This window comes from Delphinus delphis, chromosome 4 (genome assembly GCF_949987515.2).
Source record: "Delphinus delphis chromosome 4, mDelDel1.2, whole genome shotgun sequence".
Classification (NCBI taxonomy): Eukaryota; Metazoa; Chordata; class Mammalia; order Artiodactyla; family Delphinidae; genus Delphinus; species Delphinus delphis.
In genome coordinates, this window is record NC_082686.1 from 138597358 (window position 1) to 138618130 (window position 20773).

General features: G+C 37.8%; 1 protein-coding gene across 2 annotated transcripts in view; it reads right to left on the minus strand.

Moving 5' to 3' along the window:
- The window catches only part of LOC132425122 (zinc finger protein 385D), a 335665-nt gene that overhangs the window by 36888 nt on the left and 278004 nt on the right, over window positions 1–20773 (minus strand). The gene's annotated exons all lie outside the window — the stretch shown is intronic.

Here is a 20773-nt window from a genome sequence, read left to right on the forward strand (position 1 = left end):
AAGAGGACCAGGGCAAGCAGGAGGGAGATCAGAGGCTCTGGAAGCACCAAGGGCTCAGCAGAAATTACCCAGGTCCTGGGGAGTTAGGCGGGATCCAACAGTTGGCCAACGGAAGCTGAGAACTACTTTGTATCTTCTAACCTTAAATGTCCTTGACCTCAGAATGGAGGTCTCTAGTTTGTTTGTTTATATATTTATTTATTTTAAACTTCTAATTTTATATTGGAATATAGTTGATTAACAATGTTGTGTTAGTTTCAGGTGGACAGCAAAGCGAATCAGGTATACATATACATGTATCTATTCTTTTCCAAATTCTTTTCCCATTTAGGCTGTTACATAATAGTAGTTTAAACTATGACTTAATAACCCAGTGTCACCTCAACATGACATCTCAATCAATATCTTATCACACTGCAGCCTTAGTTTCTCAAAGTCAATGGGGATTGTATTCCCTACTCCTACAGCTTATATTTAATATACACCATATGCAACTATAACAAAGCTTGCTAGATATTTGGTAATTGATAAATACAGAGGCTGCTGTCAACAAATTTGTTCTGTTAGGTATTTGCCATTCTTTCAAAAGTTGATGTCGTACCCCCATAAGGCACTAGACTGAACATCGGCACAGCGATATAAATAGCAGATCTCTGACCTGCTAACCTAAGTTTTCGTCCTCAGTCATTTTCACCTTATAATTTTCTTTCACTCTGTTTTCTCCGTGCTCTTTTGGCTGTCACAGCATCCAACAACGATGCAGCCAAGATGTTGGAAACTTTTGTGAATCAAAAATCATCCTGTTCCTGTAAACTAGTGGTTCCGAAACGTTACTATACATTGAACCACCTGGAGGTTTAATCAAACACAGATTGTTGATTACCACCCTTAGAGTTTATGGTTCCTAGGTCTGGGCTGCGGCCTGAATATCTTTATTCTAACAAATACCCCCCATGTTTTTGCTGCTGCTGGGCTGAGGATGACACTTCAGGAACCACCACTGACAGACCTGTCAACTACTTTCTGGTTTAGCCTAACTGGTCTCAGCTTTAGAGCTATAATGACAATTAAATAGAAAGTCATGAATGTAAAAAAAGGGAAATGGAGATTGGGTGGCCAAGGTCTATTTTGCCTGTGACTAAGGGAGTTTCCAAGACATGGGACCTTTAGTACTTTCAGGGAAAGTCCCTTGCAAGTTGGGACAAGTTAACCACCCTAAGAAGGAATTCAGAATAAATTAGAGAAAAACTCTTAGAAAATATTTTAGATACCTGAACAAGCAATGACTATCTCTGCTGAAAGATGCAGTTTTGGAGATAGATGTGATTATAAATGAGGGAGGATGGAGACAATTCAGATCCTTGAAACAGAGAAGAATAACTATGGGGCTTAATTAACCTGCCATTTAGCCTTTAAACCAGGGTCTCTTTTGTAAGATACAGTCTTCTCTTCCTGACTTAGAATCTGTGTGTTTTCAAGGAAATTTGTTTCCTACACCACTCACAGAATGTATACTTCATCCTTTCCAAACATACATTAATCCAAAGTAAATTAATTCAAAACTAAGTTACGTGAACAAGTATCATATGATTTCACTTACATGTGGTAAGTGATAAATAAAAATGATACAAATGAACAGAAACAGACTCACAGACTTAGAAAACAAACTTACGGTTACCAGAGGGGAAACATGGGGGGAGGAAGGATAAATTAGGAATTTTGGATTAACATATACATACTACTATATATAAAACAGATAATCATCCAGGACCTACTGGATAGCACAGGGAACTCTATGCAATTATTTTGCAATAACCTATAATGGAAAATAATCTGAAAAAGAATCGATATGTGTATATGTGTAACTGAATCACTCTGCTGTACACCTGAAACTAACACAACATTGTATATCAACTATACTCCAATATAAAATAAAAAGTAAATTTTAAAAAAAAGCAAAAAACAAACAAAAATCCCAGGTTACTTGGAAGGCAGGACCGCGAGACCTTGGGAGAGTTGATTGAGTGGGTTCGACCACTGTACACACAACTGATAAGCACCAAGAAGAAGGGGTGAGTTTTGTCAGAATCTGTGAACTTTCTGATAAACATTACAAAAGGGAAAGAAAGAGGAAGATAAAAAGAAAATCCATTAATTCCAAGGCTATTTTAAGGGACTCAGATGCCACTAAAAGGCATAGGAAGCTGCCTTTTTGGGTTTCTAATAGAGTTTTTTTTTTCCTTAGTAAGGCAGAAGGAAAAAGAAAATCTTTCCAAATCTACGAATGGTAGTTCCCCTCTTTCACAAGTTTTCTGCAAGGAAAAAAAATTGCTGCATGCCACAGTGACACTTCCCATTTCATTAACGAGGAGACACGCGTATTGCAAAATTTCCAATCTGGCAAAAAGTCAAGGCAGAGTTTTACAACAATTGCCTTTGGTAGTTTATCTGTTATATTTGTAAAGCAATAATCTTCCTTCTGGCTGTGTGCTTTAAGTTAAAACTGAGGGTTTGCCTTGTGTGCTTAAATCTATAATATCTATTTAGAATTAGGACATGATAAATCATGAATTTTGAAAGCTTTTACTAATTGTAATTGAACACAGAGTGAGGGAGAGCCTGCTTTCTGACTAGTGAATTTAGAGCATGTGGAGAATTGAGAATGTGGAGACAGTCACTCCAAGCCATCTAGCTCACAAATCCTTGCTGTACAATCCTGTTAGGAAGTCCAGATAATTAAAAGGAAGTAGTGACTGTCAGCTCTTCAAATTTTGTTGTACTGCAGAGCTGTCCTGAAGATAAGAAAACAAGCTCTCATCGTGGATGACACAATGATAAAATATTTAGTGCAGATATATTTTAGACCATTAACCCATCTGATCTGGGGCATTTTATAGTATGTCTAAGAGTTACTTAGTAGTTTTCATTACAGTGTTAGCATTTCGTAGATTGACTATGAAGAAAACATTTTAACCACCAGAAAGATACCACGATGTAACTATATAATAATATAGTTATTATTATATTATATATATATATTATATTATAATTATATTATAATTATATTATAATTATTATTATAAAGTAATTATATATTTGCCACACTCAGACATCTAGAATAATTTTTTTTTTTAATTTCAGAGAACCAGGAAAGAAGTTTTCAGAGAGTAAGGTCTATTGGACAAATTATGGGAATTGGTTGGCAAACATGAGAGAAATATAGAGAAAGAGAGGACCTTTAAAAAATCAAGAAAACATATTACATATACATATATTTGTAATAACAAGTTTTCAACAACTGCTAGGCATTCCATTTAAACTATAAACTGTGTTGTCTCAAGACTCAAACTACCCAAATTATTTCACCCAAAACAGCAATTTATTATTATTTTGCCCTCGTCAGGAAGGGCAAGAAGATGGGAGGTCGTCACATAATACAATCACTTTTTGATAACATTTCTCTCCTTGAAGAAGCTGTTTCCATGTAATGTTAATATACCTCAGTCAAGAAGATTTTTAAGAGTTGGAGGACACAGAAAAATTAAGAAAACTGTGCACAGCAAAATAAACAGGAGAAATCACAATTCTACTCATTATTTCCTTAAAAGTTGGCTGCTGAAAAATTAATAGAACTGCTTGGAAATCATAAAATTCTGGAGCAAATGCCTCTCTTCACAGAAAAGCCAACAGACCTATTTCCAATATTCCTTTTTTTAGCTACAGAAACCATATAAACCAGATTTTCATGAAATTCCAGATATAGAATTGTCTCTCCTATTATAATCTCATAAACTATCACACAGTTCCAGAAATTCCAAGCTACAGCAGACTGCCTCTTGCACAAAAACTCATCATATTACGAAATCTTCTTTTTGTTTTTGAGAATATGTTGATTGTAATTGTATCACCATTTCACCAAAACACTAAAAAACATATGTCAATCTCTTTTTTGTCTAAATGATGCAGAGAAAACATTTGAATTTTCCTTAGGCCTTATTGAAGAGACTAGTTATTTTGGCGTTATTTCAAACAGCTTCAAATCGAATTATTTATTTTGAGAATATATTTAAGAAAAAAAAGGACTTATTCTTGGTTAGCTCTATCAACTAAAATTTAATTCAACACTTTAAGATAAATATACTTTTAAAGTGGATCTGTGTTAATAAAGAATACACTGTAGAAAACATTAATTTAACAATAATTTTTTATTATCTCTGACGGTTAGTCTGTATGGTAATTCTGATCCTGCAGAATGTTAAATATTTTTACAGCTACTAAGGGATAGAAATCTAGTCTCAAGCAACCTGACTTCTCAAAGGATGATGGCATTTCTATTCCATTTTGCCCTTTGGGAACTCATTTCATGAGTCAAATCAGGACAGTATATTAGAGACAATTTGATATGAATAGAAGTTCTGAGATTTCATCATTAACTTAGATAAGATACTTTAAAAATATAATTCTTAAGCCTCAGGAAAGAGTCATTATTTTATTTAGAATATATACTTCTATAACTTTTTTTAATTTAATTTTTATTTTATATCAGAGTATAGTTGATTTACAATGTTGTGTTAGTTTCAGGTGTACAGCAAAGGGATTCAGTTGCACAAATACATATATTCATTCTTTTTCAGATTATTCTCCCATATAGGTTATTACAGAATATTGAGTAGAGTTCCCTGTGCTATACAATAGGTTCTTGTTGATTATTTATTTTATATATAGTAGTGTGTATATTTTAATCCCAAACTCCTAATTTATCTGTTTTTAATGATCACTATTTCTAGTGATCACTATTAGATCACTATTTCTATTTCTTTTTTTTTTTTTACATCTTTATTGGAGTATAATTGCTTTACAATGGTGTCTTAGTTTCCGCTTTACAACAAAGTGAATCAGTTAAACATATACATATGTCCCCATACCTCCTCCCTCTTGCATCTCCCTCCCTCCCACCCTCCCTATCCCACCCCTCTAGGTGGTCACAAAGCACCGAGCTGATCACTTTGAACTCAAACCCAACTGTGAAAATTAAAAGCCAGTACTCTGGGTAAACCACCTTGTTTTATAGATCACTTTTTTAAAGCTAATTTTCTTGGGAGAGAAGATTTTCATCTTATGTATCCTGTTTTCTGTAAACCTGTTTTACATCAACACTCGGTTCTTTTGAAGAAGTTCCGCTAGAAGCGGAAAAGCCTACCGCAACATGTGACTGGCTCCATTCACGTCCTTCCTGGCAGCCTCCTCTCGCCTGGGAGGGAAGCCAGGCCAAGAATGCGAGCAGTCCAGGGCTGGATGTGTGGAGTCAAAAGTCTGGGTGGGCAGAGAGTATGCAGTGTAGGTACCACATTGACGCCTGGCACTGGGAAGTCTGTTGCCAAGCAGTCAAGATCACAGCCAGGTCCCAACAGGCAATTCACAGGGCTGGAGAGAGAAGTCGGAGCCAGAAGGCAAGCTGGGTGAGAAGAAGCAGTTCTGGGGTGTTTGAGGACACGACTTAAGACCATGGCAGGCAGATGATGTGGTGACCTTGTCGGGTTATTTTTAGCATAATGGCTTTACCTCTTGGACAGCCCTGTCATGGTTTTACTGAGGAAAGAGTACTCATGGCTACCACCTGCAAGGGCAGGAGAGGCAGAGGAAGAGATGGGTGTGTGGGTCTGGTCTTTGGGTCTCATGCCCCTGGATCACACTGGGATGAACAGGCAGGTAGAACAAGGCTAGGCTCAAGCTCCTTTATTTTTTCCTCTTTTGTTCAACCTGCCTACCCCCAACCCTATCAAAAATAACAATGTAAATAATTAAAATAACACATGTATGTATGTATGTCTCCCTTTGAGATTTTAATTGGCTCCTGTAAGCCACCATTCATTGAAGGCATTTCTAGAGAAAGCAAAACTTTAAACTTCAAAATGTTTCCAGGTCAGCTGGGGGATGCGGGAAGTGACCAAGGATTGGGCATGTCGACACACAGAGTTAAGTTGTATGATCTGGTTCATCTTTTCTCAGAAGCTCATCCAAAGAACATCATTGCTTAGGTCTAGCTTTGTAAAAATACAATGCTCTTTACCAAAATTGAAGCCCCATATAAATTCACCTAGGTATTTTGAGGGGACAGATAATCCTAAGAGTTGGGGGAATTCTTGAAGAATGTGCTTAGATATTGAAAAAAATAATGTATTGTAGTTTCACTTCATTTTTACTCAACACACGATTTATGGGCTTTTAGCATTGCCATGCCATAATATCAGTAATCATTTGCTTTTTACTTAACATGTCAGAAGATCTCCACTGTGACCTAACCTTCAAAACACAATTCCAAAGCCAGTAGAAGTCTCTTCACTGCTTGACTTGTCAATCTGGGTTGATAAATGTTTCCTCAGACTGGACGTTTAATTAACTTAAGTTGAATAGATCTGAATGAGATAGAAATTATTTGTATTTGCTTATTAACTCTGTTGTTGGCAAGATAAGAGAGAACTAGAAAGAAAAGAAGCAAGAGAGAAAAGCAAGAGAGCCGTATCTTATTTGCCCTTCTAAATTACAGATTTTATAAGGAAGGAAGTTTTGTGAGTTTCTCCTCTTAAAGGATATTTTTATCAATCAGTCCAGATGGATCGATATGATGAACCAACCCATAGAATTTGGATGAAATTCTTCTCTTTCGATCTTTGAAGGTCCCATCATCACAGGTGTTCCATTTCTCTTGATGGATAAATCCTGTTAAGATTTCTGAGATGCTAACAGAAAAGGTGCCACCAGATACGATGATTTATGAATTCTGATGTGAATATCACTGAAACACGCAAATGAATGGTAAATGCCAAAGAAGTCTACAGATGATTTTTCAAGATATATGTTATACAATACACCCAAAACGACAGATAATGCATCACTCAAAATAAGATAAAGACTGCTTCTTCAACTACATTACTTTTTGCTATTTTAAATTTTGCATGATACAGAGTGGCTCTCTCTAGTTAATCCAACAATCTAGCTGCCTCATTTTATAGGTCCTTACTCTAAATGTCATTACTGTTACAGGAATCAGCTATCTGGTATAACAGTACACTTTCTCAAATGTAAACCTAAATAATTACAAAATTAAACAAATGTGTTATAAAGAAACCTTAAAAGATACAAAATAATAGTAATGTCCTACATTTGTTTGGTCTTTATGAGTTTTCAAACATATTTTGTAGACCCTTCTTTTTTTATACTCAGGAAAATACTGTGAGATAGACATTGGAATTCTTATTTTATAAAAGAGAAAACTGGCTTACTGATATAACATGACTTGTTAGAACCATATAGCTATTAATTAGGAAAGCCATTATCAGCACCAAGATTTTTTTAGGGTTTATTGCCGCCACCTGGTTAAAACAAAAATCTTTAACATCAAGAGCTAAGTGTAAAAAAAATTACATAATATCAGTAGGACATTGCAGAATCATATAGAAGTAATTTTTTATTTCTACAAAAATATTATTGCTAAGACAATGTGTATGACTAGGACACACTATATATTTAATTTAGAACTAATTTTATAGTATTTAGAATAGAGGCATATATTAACAATTTTGTGTGGTAATAGTACTGTATTATTTAAATGTAATGAACCATGTTAGATTTTAATACAAGCTTAACATAGTTACTAAGGTTTCTAGCCTTACTTTTAGAAATTATAATCATTTAAAACATAAAAAAGACAGTATCATTTTAAAATAGGGGTTAGATACCATCACTTTTCTCCTCAAACTACCACAATGACGCCTTATTTCGCCCCAAGTCAAAGCCAGTGTCCAGCTAAAAGTTTTCTCCCTTACCTCAGGGGCAAGACAAGGATGTCTCTCTTGCTATTGCTATTCAAGGCTGTACTGAAAGTTCTAGCCAGGACTATTAAGCAAGAACAAGAAATAAATGATATCCAGATTGTAAAGGAAGAAATAAAACTCTCTTTTCAGGAGGCATTATCTTATATATAGAAAATACCAAGGAATCTACCAAAAAAAAAAAAAATAGGTCTAATAAACTAGTTCAGCAAAGTTGCAGAATACAAGATCAATGTACAAAAATCCGTTGTGCTTTTATACACTAGCAATGAACAGTCTGAAAACAAAAATTAAAAAAAATTATTTACCACGACATGTAAAGGATAAAATACTTAGGAATAAATGTAACCAATGAAGTGCAAGACTTGTACACTGACAACTATAAAACATTACTGAAGGGAATTTTAAAAACCTAAACATGGAAAGACACTTTTTTTATTCATGGATTGGAAGAATTAATATTGCTAAGATGGTAATACTCCCAGAAGTGATCTACAGCTTAAATGCAAAATCTATTAAATTCCCATTGGCTTTATTTTTTGCAGAAATTGACAAGTTGAATGAAAGTTCATATAGAAATGAAGGATCCCAATAATGCTTTTCAATGCAGAAAAAGAAGAATATGCAGGAGTACTCATTATCTTCTGATTTGAAAACTTACTAAAAAGCTACAGTAATCAAAACAGTGCGGCATGGGGCTTCCCTGGTGGCGCAGCGGTTGAGAGTCCGCCTGCCAATGCAGGGGACACGGGTTCATGCTCCGGTCCGGGAAGATCCCACATGCCGCTGAGCGGTTAGGCCTGTGAGCCATGGCCGCTGAGCCTGCGCGTCTGGAGCCTGTGCTCCACAACAGGAGAGGCCATAATAGTGAGAGGCCTGTGTATCGCAAAAACAAAAAACAAAAAAAAAACAGTGTGGCATAAGGATGGACAGATATATAGATCAATGAAATAAAACTGAGAAATAAACCCATATGTCTGTGGACAAGTAATTTTGACAAGGGTGGTAAGACCATTCAAAGAGGAAGTAATAGTCTCTTCAACAAATGGCCCTGAGACAAATAGATATCCACATGCCAAAGAACAAAGCTGGACCCCTGCCTCATACCAAATGCCTCTCAAAATGGATTAACAACTTAAATGTAGGAGCTCCTATAAGGAAACATACTTGTAAAGATTTGTGACCTTGGATTAAATAATGATTTCTTAAAATGATATTAAAAGTACAAGGATAAAAAAATAGATAAGTTGGACTTCATCAAAATAAAAAACTTTTATACACAGAATGGGAGAAAATATTGGCAAATCAATTATCTGATAAGAGTCTATTGTTCAGAACATATGAAGAACTCCTACAACTCAACAATAAAGAGAAAAACAGCCCAACTAAAAGGGGGAAAAGTGATTTGAATAGAAATGTCTCCAAATAAGATGCAAATGGCCAATAAAGACTTGAAAAGATAGTCCACATCATTAGTCATTAGAGAAATACAGATCAAAGCCACAATGAGAAATCATTTCACACCCTCCAGAATGGCTATAATAATGATGAAAAGTTAAATTTAAAAAACAGAAAATAACAAGTGTTAACAAGGCTGTGGAGAGATTGGAATCCTCATACATTGCTGGTAGGAATATAAAATCATGCAGGGGCTGTGGAAAAGATCAGTAGTTTCTCAAAAATTTAAACATAGAGTTGACATATGACTCAGCAATTCCACTTCTTTTTTGTTTTGCTTTGTTTTGGCCATGCCATGCGGCATGTGGAATCTTAGTTCCCCAAACCGGGATTGAACCCACACCCCCTGCAGTGGAAGCACAGAGTCTTAACCACTGGACCACCAGGTAAGTTCCAGCAATTCCACTTCTAAGTATAGACCCAAGATAAGTAAAATATAGTTTTATGCCCAAACTTGTAAATGAGTGCTCATAGCAGCACTTCATAATGACCAAAATATGGAAACAACCCAAATATGCATCAACTAATGAGTGGATACACAAATGTAGTATGTCCACACAATGGAATGTTGTTCAGCCATGTAAAGAAATGAAGTAATGATACACGTTACCATATGGGTGAATCCTGAAAGTATTATTCTAAGTGAAAGAAGTTAGCCACAAAAGACCACATATTGTATGATTCCATTTACCAGAATGGTCAAATCCACAGAGGCAGAAAGTAGATTAGAGATGGCCAGGGAACAGGGGAAAAGTGGAATTAGGAGCTCCAGGGTTTCTTTTGGTGGTGATGGAAATATTCTGAAATTTGATAGCTGTAATGGTTACACAAAACTTTGAATATACAAATTGTATGGTATGTGAATTATATCTTAGTAAAGCAGTTATTTTTAAAAAAATAACTAATAAGGACCTACCGTATAGCACAGGGAACTCTTCTCAATACTCTCTAACGATCTGTATGGGAAAAGACTCTAAAAAAGAGGGGATATATGTATAACTGATTCACTCTGCTGTACAGCAGAAACTAACACGCCATCTTAAATCAACTATACTCCAATAAAAATTTTAAAAATAAAAACTTAAAAATTTTTTTTAAAGTAATAAGCTGTGAAAATTCTGCCTTCCTTTCTGGTTTACTATGAGGAAGCATGACCAAATGCTAACTCCTGCCAGCTGGGAGGATGAGAGGGGATGGCAGGTTATACCAGCTCTTGTGTGGGTGTAGCAGTAGATTTCAGAAGCATCAAGAGGGGCAGGGCCCCATGTTGCTTCTGTCTTCAGGTTGCTCTTTGGGACGGCTGAGCCTTATACATTAAAGCATGCAAATGGGATGGTAGTTATCATGTATCTCAAGCCAAAAAGATCCTCCTAGGATTACGATAAGATCATCATGCCCCTGCTAAAAGCCTTGTAGAGCAAAGTCTAAATTCTGTAAAAAAAAGCAGCTGACCCTTGAAAGCCTTTGAGCTACAACTCTAGATCCTCACCCACAGACTACCCTGTCGAGCTATCCTAACGCCCCAAGCGCTATGATTTTTCCTAGCTTTCTGTGCACCCTTTGGCCAAGACTCAGTACAAATGTCACCGTAGAAATCGTTGATTCCTTCTCCATATACTTTCAACACCTTGTCCATATTCCTATTTTCGTACTCATGTTACTATAATTATTATTATTGTTTTTTGCAATACGCGGGCCTCTCACTGTTGTGGCCTCTCCCGTTGCGAAGCACAGGCTCCGGACGCGCAGGCTTAGTGGCCATGGCTCATGGGCCCAGCCGCTCCGCGGCATGTGGGATCCTCCCGGACCGGGGCACGAACCCGCGTCGCCTGCATCGGCAGGCAGACTCTCAACAACTGTGCCACCAGGGAAGCCCCTATAATTATTTTTTAAATTATGGTTAACAGGGCAGAGAAATGGGGAAGGGATAAATTGGGAGATTGGGATTGGCATATACACACTACTATATATAAAATAGATAACTAATAAGGATCTACTGTGTAGGACAGGGAGCTCTACTCAATACTCTGTAATGACCTATATGGGAAAAGAATCTAAAAAAGAGTGGATATAGATAGATAGATAGATAGATAGATTATAGATATAGATATAGATAGATATATAGATATAGATATATAGATATATATCACTGATTCACTTTGCTGAACAGCAAGAAACTAACATAATATTGTAAATCAACTAAACTCCCAATAAAAATTTAAAAAAATAAATAAATTAGTCATCTTTTCCCCAGGCTGTGTCTTCCAAGGGCACATGGCAAGTGCTTAAATTAAGTATGTCTTATTTGGCTGGCTGGATGAATGAATCTAGTATTGAATCTAGTATTGCATCTAGTATTGCATTTAACTATCTGCTTGACCTCCCTGTTCTACAGGGAAGGAGGGGGAGGGTGGAGTGACACAATGCTTTAGAAGTGAAATGTAAGTTTAAACATTATTGAAGTGGTGTGGGCCATCACAAAATCAGTGAGTGGACAATGCATGGAAAAAGCACACAGCTTTCTGAGAACTCTCAATGAGTTCTCAATCTCTGTCCAAAGAGCATTCCACCATGCATGTATATTTTATGTTCAAACAATACAGTCCATAAGCACAAACCAGCTATCTCATCTAGCAGTCACCCAGGGTTCCATAATCTATTGTATTGTTTCATGAAAATGGAACAGGTTGGACATACAAGAAAGATGGAATATCTATACCAAACTGCCTCCTTTTTAAGGTATGTTCTGGGGTAACTCTAATAGTACTGGATTTTCACCTTAGGTGAGGACTTTAGCACTCAGCTCCCATGGACTCCACTCTGTAAGTCTGAGGACTCCGGATTCTGCTCCAGGTCTCAGGGGGACCACTTACAACATCCCCTAGTGAAATGGAGCAGGACCCTATGGCCCTTGCCCGCCATGTCCTCCGCCTGCCTTTTGTCTGTGGAAAAACTTTAGCCAAAGAATGTTTAATCAGAGAAGTGAGAAAATGCAGAAACAAAGGAAAACAGTCCAACAAGTCTAAATAATAATAGTTTAGTCTTTAAGCATAGTTAAGGACATCTAGTCCCTCCTCAAGGGCTATAGATAATATTCTGAGCCCTATTGTGTGAGCTGTGTTATAGATACTAAAACCTCCACTAGGTGGAAGAAGTTAACTACGTGATGACCAGGCTGTAGCCATGACGTAAGCTGCCACAATTCCGAGAGCTGGCCTCAAAGAAATGGGAAGAAACCAACCCTGCAAATGAAGATTACCTGTACTTAAAACAATCAAGATGACACTGAAAACACCACCCCATGACATATTTCAAGATGACTGTCTGAGCTGCCTGTGCTGTTTCTGCATGCAACCCCCTCCCTCCGTCTATAAAAGCTCTTGCCCCCTGGCTGTCAGTGGTGGGGGGAGCCAGCCCTTGGACAGGAGTCCACCTTCCCCCCTAACCCCCCGGTCACTGGCATCCGAAATAAAGCAAACTTTCCTTTTCACCAACTTGCCTCTTTATTGGCTTTTGCGCAGTGAGAAGCCAGACTCCACTTTCAGTAACACTAGTGTTGCTTCATAAGCTAGGCTGCCACAAGCACCAGCCCACATCACTAAGATTATTGGCGGCTGCTAAGTCACCTGTCAAATTCTCTAAATTTTCAGTCGATTTACTCTGAATGTTAACCTTGCTCTTCTGCATCCATGTTTCTGCTGATGCTGTTTCATGAAGATTCCTGAGAGACTCAGGCCTGACCTCAAGTTCATGCTCAGATGCTCTTTCAGTAACACCATCTTTTTCCCTTCCAGCGCTGGACAAAATAAAATTCAAATGTAGTTTAGTGTCACATGTCCTAGCTTGCATGAATGGCTGAAGTAGATTTGGAGGTGTTGGTTTCCATCTGTCTGAAATGCAGATGCTTCAGCCTAATGCCTATTATGTAGATATCAGATCATGTGAGAAATAGTGTACGGAGCCAGAAAGCAGTTGGTGGATATTGGGTATTTAGCATTTAACTTGGCTTCTACCAGATTATATTCAGTATAAAGCTTTAACAACAAGCTTCTCAAGTGTGTACTTCAGTGGGGACAAAAGAAATAAAGAAACTGATTCTTCTTGAAAATACAACATTCCCTGGCGGTCCAGTGGTTAGGACTTGGTGAGCTCACTGCCAAGGGCCTGGGTTCAATGCCTGGTCTGGGAGCTAGGAGCCCACAAGCCTTGCAGTGCAGCAAAAACAAAAAAAAAAGAAAAAAAAACCAGTCATATTTTAAGGAAAGAAGATGCAACAAAGGTACCTATTAGAGCAGTTGTCATCTCTAAAATTGATGGTCTTCTAATTCGATATAGAGTCATGATGTAGACTTCTCTAAAGAAAAGGGCAATTAATAAGGGCAACTAGATTTGTAAGCCAATTACTGAAAGACTCAAGACTCATCCTCATCCTTCTGCCATGAAAAAATACATTAAATTGATTGCTTTAATAATATCTAAGATTTGTTTATCACTGTACACTTCACCAAATGATTTACCCCCCATTCATTCTTTTTTTTTTTTTTTTTTTGTGGTACACGGGCCTCTCACCGTTGTGGCCTCTCCCGTTGCGGAGCACAGGCTCCGGAAGCACAGGCTCAGCGGCCGTGGCTCACGGGCCCAGCCACTCCGCGGCATGTGGGATCTTCCCAGACCGGGGCACGAACCCATGTCCCCTGCATCGGCAGGCAGACTCTCAACCACTGTGCCACCAGGGAAGCCCCCCCACATTCATTCTTGAAAAATTCTTTTAAAGCAGAACAGCACTATTTTGCTTCTTCTAAAATGTGGTAACAAAACTTCGAAGACTTGCCCTAGCTCACCTAAAGACACAAGCTCTGACCGGCAGCTCAAGACCACGGTGGACCTGTCCCATCACATATGGTATCTTAGGGAATTGAGGTGAGGAAAGGATGTAAAATGGAAGGAGACTCTCTGCCTTCATCTTTTAAAATCATCTTCAAGTTGTAGTTTTTTCTCTTTGGTCTTCACATTTTAAATGATATATGAATTTTTAAAATTTAAAACTCGTTTTAATTTTGTTAAGTTTTGAAGAAGAGAATTTTGAAGAAGAAAATTTAAGAAAGTGACTCTGGTAAAAACGTTATAAATTTAAAATATTCATGTTGGGCCAAATATTAAATAGTAACTTAACTGCCTTCAAATTTGCACAGCAACTAATTAGGACTCTAGCCAGTTGTAATCACACACTAACAACTTGTACATTTCAAATGTTCATGGAAAGAAATGGGATGCTCTTCTGAGAGCATGTTCCCTGGTCAGTTGCAAATGTCCAGTAAGTTGCTCACTGGTGCAAACTGGGACACAAATTCATCTGAAGCCTTATTAAAGTATTTTTAACCTCTGAACACTTAGCATTGGGCTTAGAGACTCCCTGTGACTTTGTAATTCTTAGTATACTAGATAAAAATAGGAACCTGGTGTAGAGTAGTTGCTTAACAAATATTTTATGAGTGAGCTAATTTTTGGTCCTTTAAAACATTTCTAACCCTAACCCTAACCCAAACCCAACAACAACAAAAACAATAAATCCCTTCGACCAGAAATTCTAGATCATCCCATAGTGGCTTGGTGGTTGGAACTGTTATATTCAAATCTAAACACAACTTTATACTTTGAATTTAATCTCTTGTTTTTTTCCTAGGCTATCATTTTGTGCGTCATGATTTAGTCTGCAGGGGAAAAGAGGTACAATAAGTACCTAGAGCAGTTGTCACGAAATTAATTGGAAGAGAGAGATTTACTTCATAGCTGATCCTTACCCCTACAATGCTTGTTTGCAATTAAGTCAAGAGAAGAAACATAAACTCAAAGAATAGATAGACATATAGGTAGATAGTAAGTAGATAAGTAGCAAAATATTGTTTTAAGGGTAAAAGTAGACATTAAAATACATGTAACCTTATGCTAGAAGTAAACAGCAATTTTTAGGAGGCTAAGGATAAAAACATAATAGAGCCAAGAGACAAATTAAGTTAAAATGAATTTTAAATGCCATAAAGTTTGAATTAGATAAGACTACCTTATAATCATATATTAAATTATAATAATTATATATTATAAATAATTACATACTTATATTAAAACTATATATGATGTATGATGATTATATGTAATGTATTATATATTAAGTATCAATATGATATACAATTACATATATTTTTATATAACATATTTGTATATAATAATAATATAATATAATGCTTTATATGGTAAGCTAAAAGGATAGGCAGGCAACACCAAGTAAAACAATTTTTAAAATAATTGTTTGACAACAAATAAACACACAGACTTGAAAGACAAAATAAGTAGACGAAGCTATAATGATATTAATAGTAATACATACAATTTTATCAGTCTAGGTAATTAAAATAGTAAATATGCAAAAAAAAAAGAGGAAAAGTAGAGCAGAAAATATTCAATACCTACCACAACTGTAAAACTTTACATGTAACGTGATCCCATTTTTATAAAAAGTACATCCCATATACTTTCAAAGGGAGACTAGAGGGAAATAGAAGTGATTGATAGAATCTTTTTTTTCTGTATCGAAATACATATCCACGTTACTGCTTTCACAATTAGAAAAAATACAGATTAGTTAGAATAACGATGATTCAAGGAGTGCAAGCCTTGGCAACGGCAAGGCAGGCACAGGAAGCTCTGCCTCTGAGATGCGCACAGAGCATGCGCACTAGATCCCGGGCAGTCCCGAGGGCCCTCTGAACCTGGATCCCCGGGAGGCGAGGAACAGCCAGGCGCCTTGACCCTGGCCTTGAAGACTAGGCTCCACAGCAGCTGCCTAGTGTTCTCACCAGGCCTCCAAGCTAACTGACTTCTCCACAGACGCTGACGGATATGAAAAGACGCCCATTTCCAGGTGGGGACCCTGCAGCCCAGACATCTGGGGATCAGAAGAAGCCTCTGCAGATCTAAGCTCCCTCACTTTTCAGTGACAGGCCCTGCTAAATGAAACCCAAAATTACTGATACGGCTAAACGCTGACAGTTTCCTTCCCAGACTGCTACCATCCTATAGCGTACTCTTGGGAGAGCCACTTAGCTCCTGTTGCTTCACAGCCAACAAGAATCAGAGTATACGTCCCACACTGTCTTATGTCAAGGGGGCCTCAGCACACAGGTACCTGAAACAAAGGAAACAAAGCAACGGACTGGGGTGTGTTCCACTGACGTAAATTCTATATACAACTCTCGCCTTAACCCAAAGTAAGCGAAGGTCACGGTAAGTGTTCAACCCACTTAAATCTCTTCTGAAAGCAAATAGTTTAGATTATAGTATTCTCAGGGTATTTGATAAAGTAATGCTTCAAACACATAATGCAGACTTTTGAGAAAGTAATCGCAGAGATTTTCGAAATAACTTCATAATCACTGACGGGAAGGTTAAGCTAGAATAACACATTATGTACATATACTGTGTTTGTTAACTACGTAATCTTATATTCTCAAATGGAAAACCAAAAGCCTTCTTGTAAATGGGGCTACTAACCTGAAGCAAATAAATCTTAAGGCTAATAAATACATTGTATGTATAAAAAAATATATATATATATAATATATATATTGCTGTCTCTTTCTGTATTTCTGTCTGTTTCCCTTTCCTTGTAGGCACAAGCACACACACACACATGTATGTGAGCCCAGGGTACCTCAAACATTCAAATGCTTATTGCTTTTTTCTCTCTGAAACATCGTATCAGCTTCAGAAACAACGGCAGTTAACTCTTCTCATAGAATCTGCTCTAGAATAGAAGTCTTAAAATCACAGCTTTTAGAAATAGCAGTCCAAAGTTAATATGTTTATGCCATGTTTTCAACTCATCGTCTCCAAAGCCCCTTGTTTGTGAAAAACATAGACACACACACTCAATTCTTTACAGCCACCTTAAAGTAAACACACACACACACACACTCACATACCATTTCTGCATGAACACTATTTCTGCAATCATTTCTGGATTAAGAGGAAAAAAAATCGCAGCAGATGTATTGCACATTACAATGTTTGCAGAAATATAACCCATGAGAAAATGAGACAGCACCCGTGCTTACCACACCGCACTCGGCCACTTGGCTGTTTCAGTGCTGTGCAAGCAGAGGGACCCAAGCAAATTTATGAGGCTGTCATGTGACCGTACTGCCAGCCAAAGGCTGCTACAAAGTAAGAAGCTATAAATTTCTTTCTCATTAAATACTTGGTCATCTTCACAGAAAGACTTTATCCCCCAGTACTCCACATCCTGTGTTTTAACAGACTTCCAGCCATCTCTCGTTATAGGGGACATTTTCTATTAAATATTTTTGGCATCTGTGTTTTCACTGTCCCCGTGCCCACATGGAAAACCTAAAGTGCCTTTCCATGTAGGCAATACATTTATATCTAGAGCCTTCCCAATTTCTTTTGCTTTTAGCTTACATTTTTATATCACCCGTTGTGTTGGATGAAAAACACGAATTTTCAAAGATTTTCTCTTCACTGAATATTTTTTATTCAGAACCGTGGTGACGTAAGGTGCTGTGGACTGATCTACCAACAGCCTATGTAATCTGTTAGTTAGAAGTACTTCCTCTTTTCCAAATGGGAAGAATTGTGTATGGAAATGTTTCGTGCAGAGCATAGATCTAACGGGCCTCTCTCTTCCTATCCACACTTTCGCAAGCCCCTCCCCACTCCCAAGAGGGCCCCAGCCTTCCATCATCTGGCAAGCGCAGCTAACACAAGACAAACATCTTAAAGTCCAGGAAAAGCTGTAAGAGAATGAATGAATCAGAAGCCAAAACTGCCAATTACCACCAGGGCTTAAGCCTGAGTTCTCAAATAATTCCCCCAAGAATGTGCTGGAGTTACTTATTGTTCTCGGCACTCTTGTCTCACATCTGTGTGAGGCTCAGGGTGTCTGGTTTTCTGTCCCGACCCAGCTTCTTCCTTTCCTGTGAAAAGTAAGCCACGCAGAGCCCACCTGCATGGATTTTGTAACATTTCTACAATCTGTTTCTTGATCACCCATTTTACGTTTGTGATGAGTAGATGACTAGCCCTAAGCTGGGGACCGGAAGTCAGATCTGGTACAGAAGCAGACTCACTGTCTGCAGGCTGACCCTTCTCTCAGGCTACAGCACACTCCTTCCCCATCTCATTTCAGGCTCCAGAGACTGCTGTGAGCATGAAGAGAGATGTTCTCCTGCATAAATTCCTGTCAGGCACCTCCTCCCACATTTGCAAGGATCTTGAAATGTTGTTGTCTCCATCTATTTTTATTTTTAATTATTATTTTTTATTATTAAATTAGTAACTTCAAATGTACAGAGATTTGTGAAATTTTGTTAAATTTTATTATCTCCATCTATTTTAATAGCAAAGTTCGGAGTACTGTTATCTCTCACCCACACCACTGAAATAGCCCTGCAAATGATGTCTGCCTATCTTCTATGACACCATTCTAATCCATTCTAACATGCAAATCCATTCTCAATTTATAGCTTATAATATGTTCATTCACTCACTATTTGGATGACCAAATCCAATGACCTTGACATGGCTTATAAGGTCCTTAAGGGTCTGGTCCCTGCTGACCTTCCTAGACTCAGCTCTCCCCCCTTGACCCCTCCTCCGTATAATCCCTTGGCTCTAGTTATATTGAACTTCTCTCATTTCCTTGAAAATCATTCTTATCTCAAGGCCTCAAACATTATGTCACTTTTGCCTTTAACATCATTCTTCCTCCACATCCAGGTAATATTTCTCGGCTAAGAGAATTATTTTTCCAGGAAGCCTTCAGGGATCCCCTAAATGGGCTGTCGACCCCTCCTGTGTGCTGGGACTAACAGTCATGGATTTCAACATCTGTATCTCAATTTTCTGCCTACCAGTTAGCTGTGTTCCTCAGGAGTCTGAAAGCCCTAATAAAAAATAGTAACACATTCATCTTCTTCTCCATGATGTCCTGTGATTCCTGCTCAAGGCATTCATTCGGCACAAAAATGAGATAAATTAATGAAAAGCTGGTTCCGTCTCCTATAACTCCACGTTCTCTCCCAGTGATACACGTCTTCTTTCCCCCTGCCTTAGGTCCCCATGAGTTATTGGCCTTGATAAGCAACTACAGAAAAATTCCGAGGACTGGAAACTTGGGAAAGTATCTATTACTGTCTCACCATTTGACAAATGAGAGCACACTCACCCAAAGAGACAAGACAACTTGCCCAGGACACTGGGGTAGTTAGTGGTGGTGTAGAGCAGCAGGCTCTGGACCTGAACCCAGTTCTCCTAAATCCTGGTCTGGTTCCCTCAACTACACCAAGTTACTTACTAATGACGAGGAGTTTCTCACCTACTCCTTAGGTTCTTGTGTCACTGGCCCGAACATTCGTACGCTTATCCATGCCAGATACTGATGGGGGTAGGGAGCTTATTTCATCATCACTGCTTCAGCAACGTGTTCATTAATAAAGTGAAAGCAAAACTAAGAAGGAAACTTAAGCTAGTAAAATTCTGTGTCGAAGCTTGAACACACTTCCTTTCCAGATGCGTGAACTTGACAGCTTTTTCAAAATGTGACAATTAAGAACTGTTTTGCTTTTGTGGGTGCTGTAATTGTCGTTGTGATGTTGTTGTTAAGGGCTTACATACTTTTGTGGATATTAAGTATATTTTTTTTGCGAAGGCACTGTTCTGATTCTAAGTGCGCCTAAGTTGAAAGACTCCATGAGATGTTTCTTTGAGACACTATTCCTAATGCATACAGATTATATAGTACTGGGGGGACAAAAGAGTTTTCAAAAGTGGTAGGAGGCATTTTTTTTACCAATCTTAAGCATCTCCCAGTGAGTCTAACCTGCAAACAGGAGCAAGGGCAACGCTAGCAAACATGTTGATTCCAATTCACTAAGAGAGCTTCGTCTTGGCTTTAGTGACATCTTTTTGTGGGATTTCCCTGGTAATTCATAACATCCCGGTTCTACCCGAGCAAACCTATGCTTCCTGTCAATGACTGTTTGAGAATCAGCCGTGTTCTTCAGGACCCAAAAATTCAAACTTGTGAGAATATACATAGTAGTTCAGAGCACGTTGGAAATGCTGGTCCCGCCACTTGTGTGTGGTGTGAATTTGAACAAGTGGACATCTCTAAACTACTGTTTCTGCATCTACAGCATGGGAGTATTAACCACAGTGAGAAATCCTATCACACCCCCTGAGAAAAGACTAAAATTTCAAAGAATAACAATTCCACTTGTTGGCAAGAATGTGGGGAAAGTGTCTACTGTCTATGGGCTGTAAAGTGATACAATCGCTTTGGAAAAATGTCTGACAGTTTCTTATAAACTGAAATATACTTCTGTCCTAGAAGATAACAATTATATTTTAAGTATTTATGAAGGAAAATAAAAATATGTCCATACACACAAAAAAAGTATATACAGATA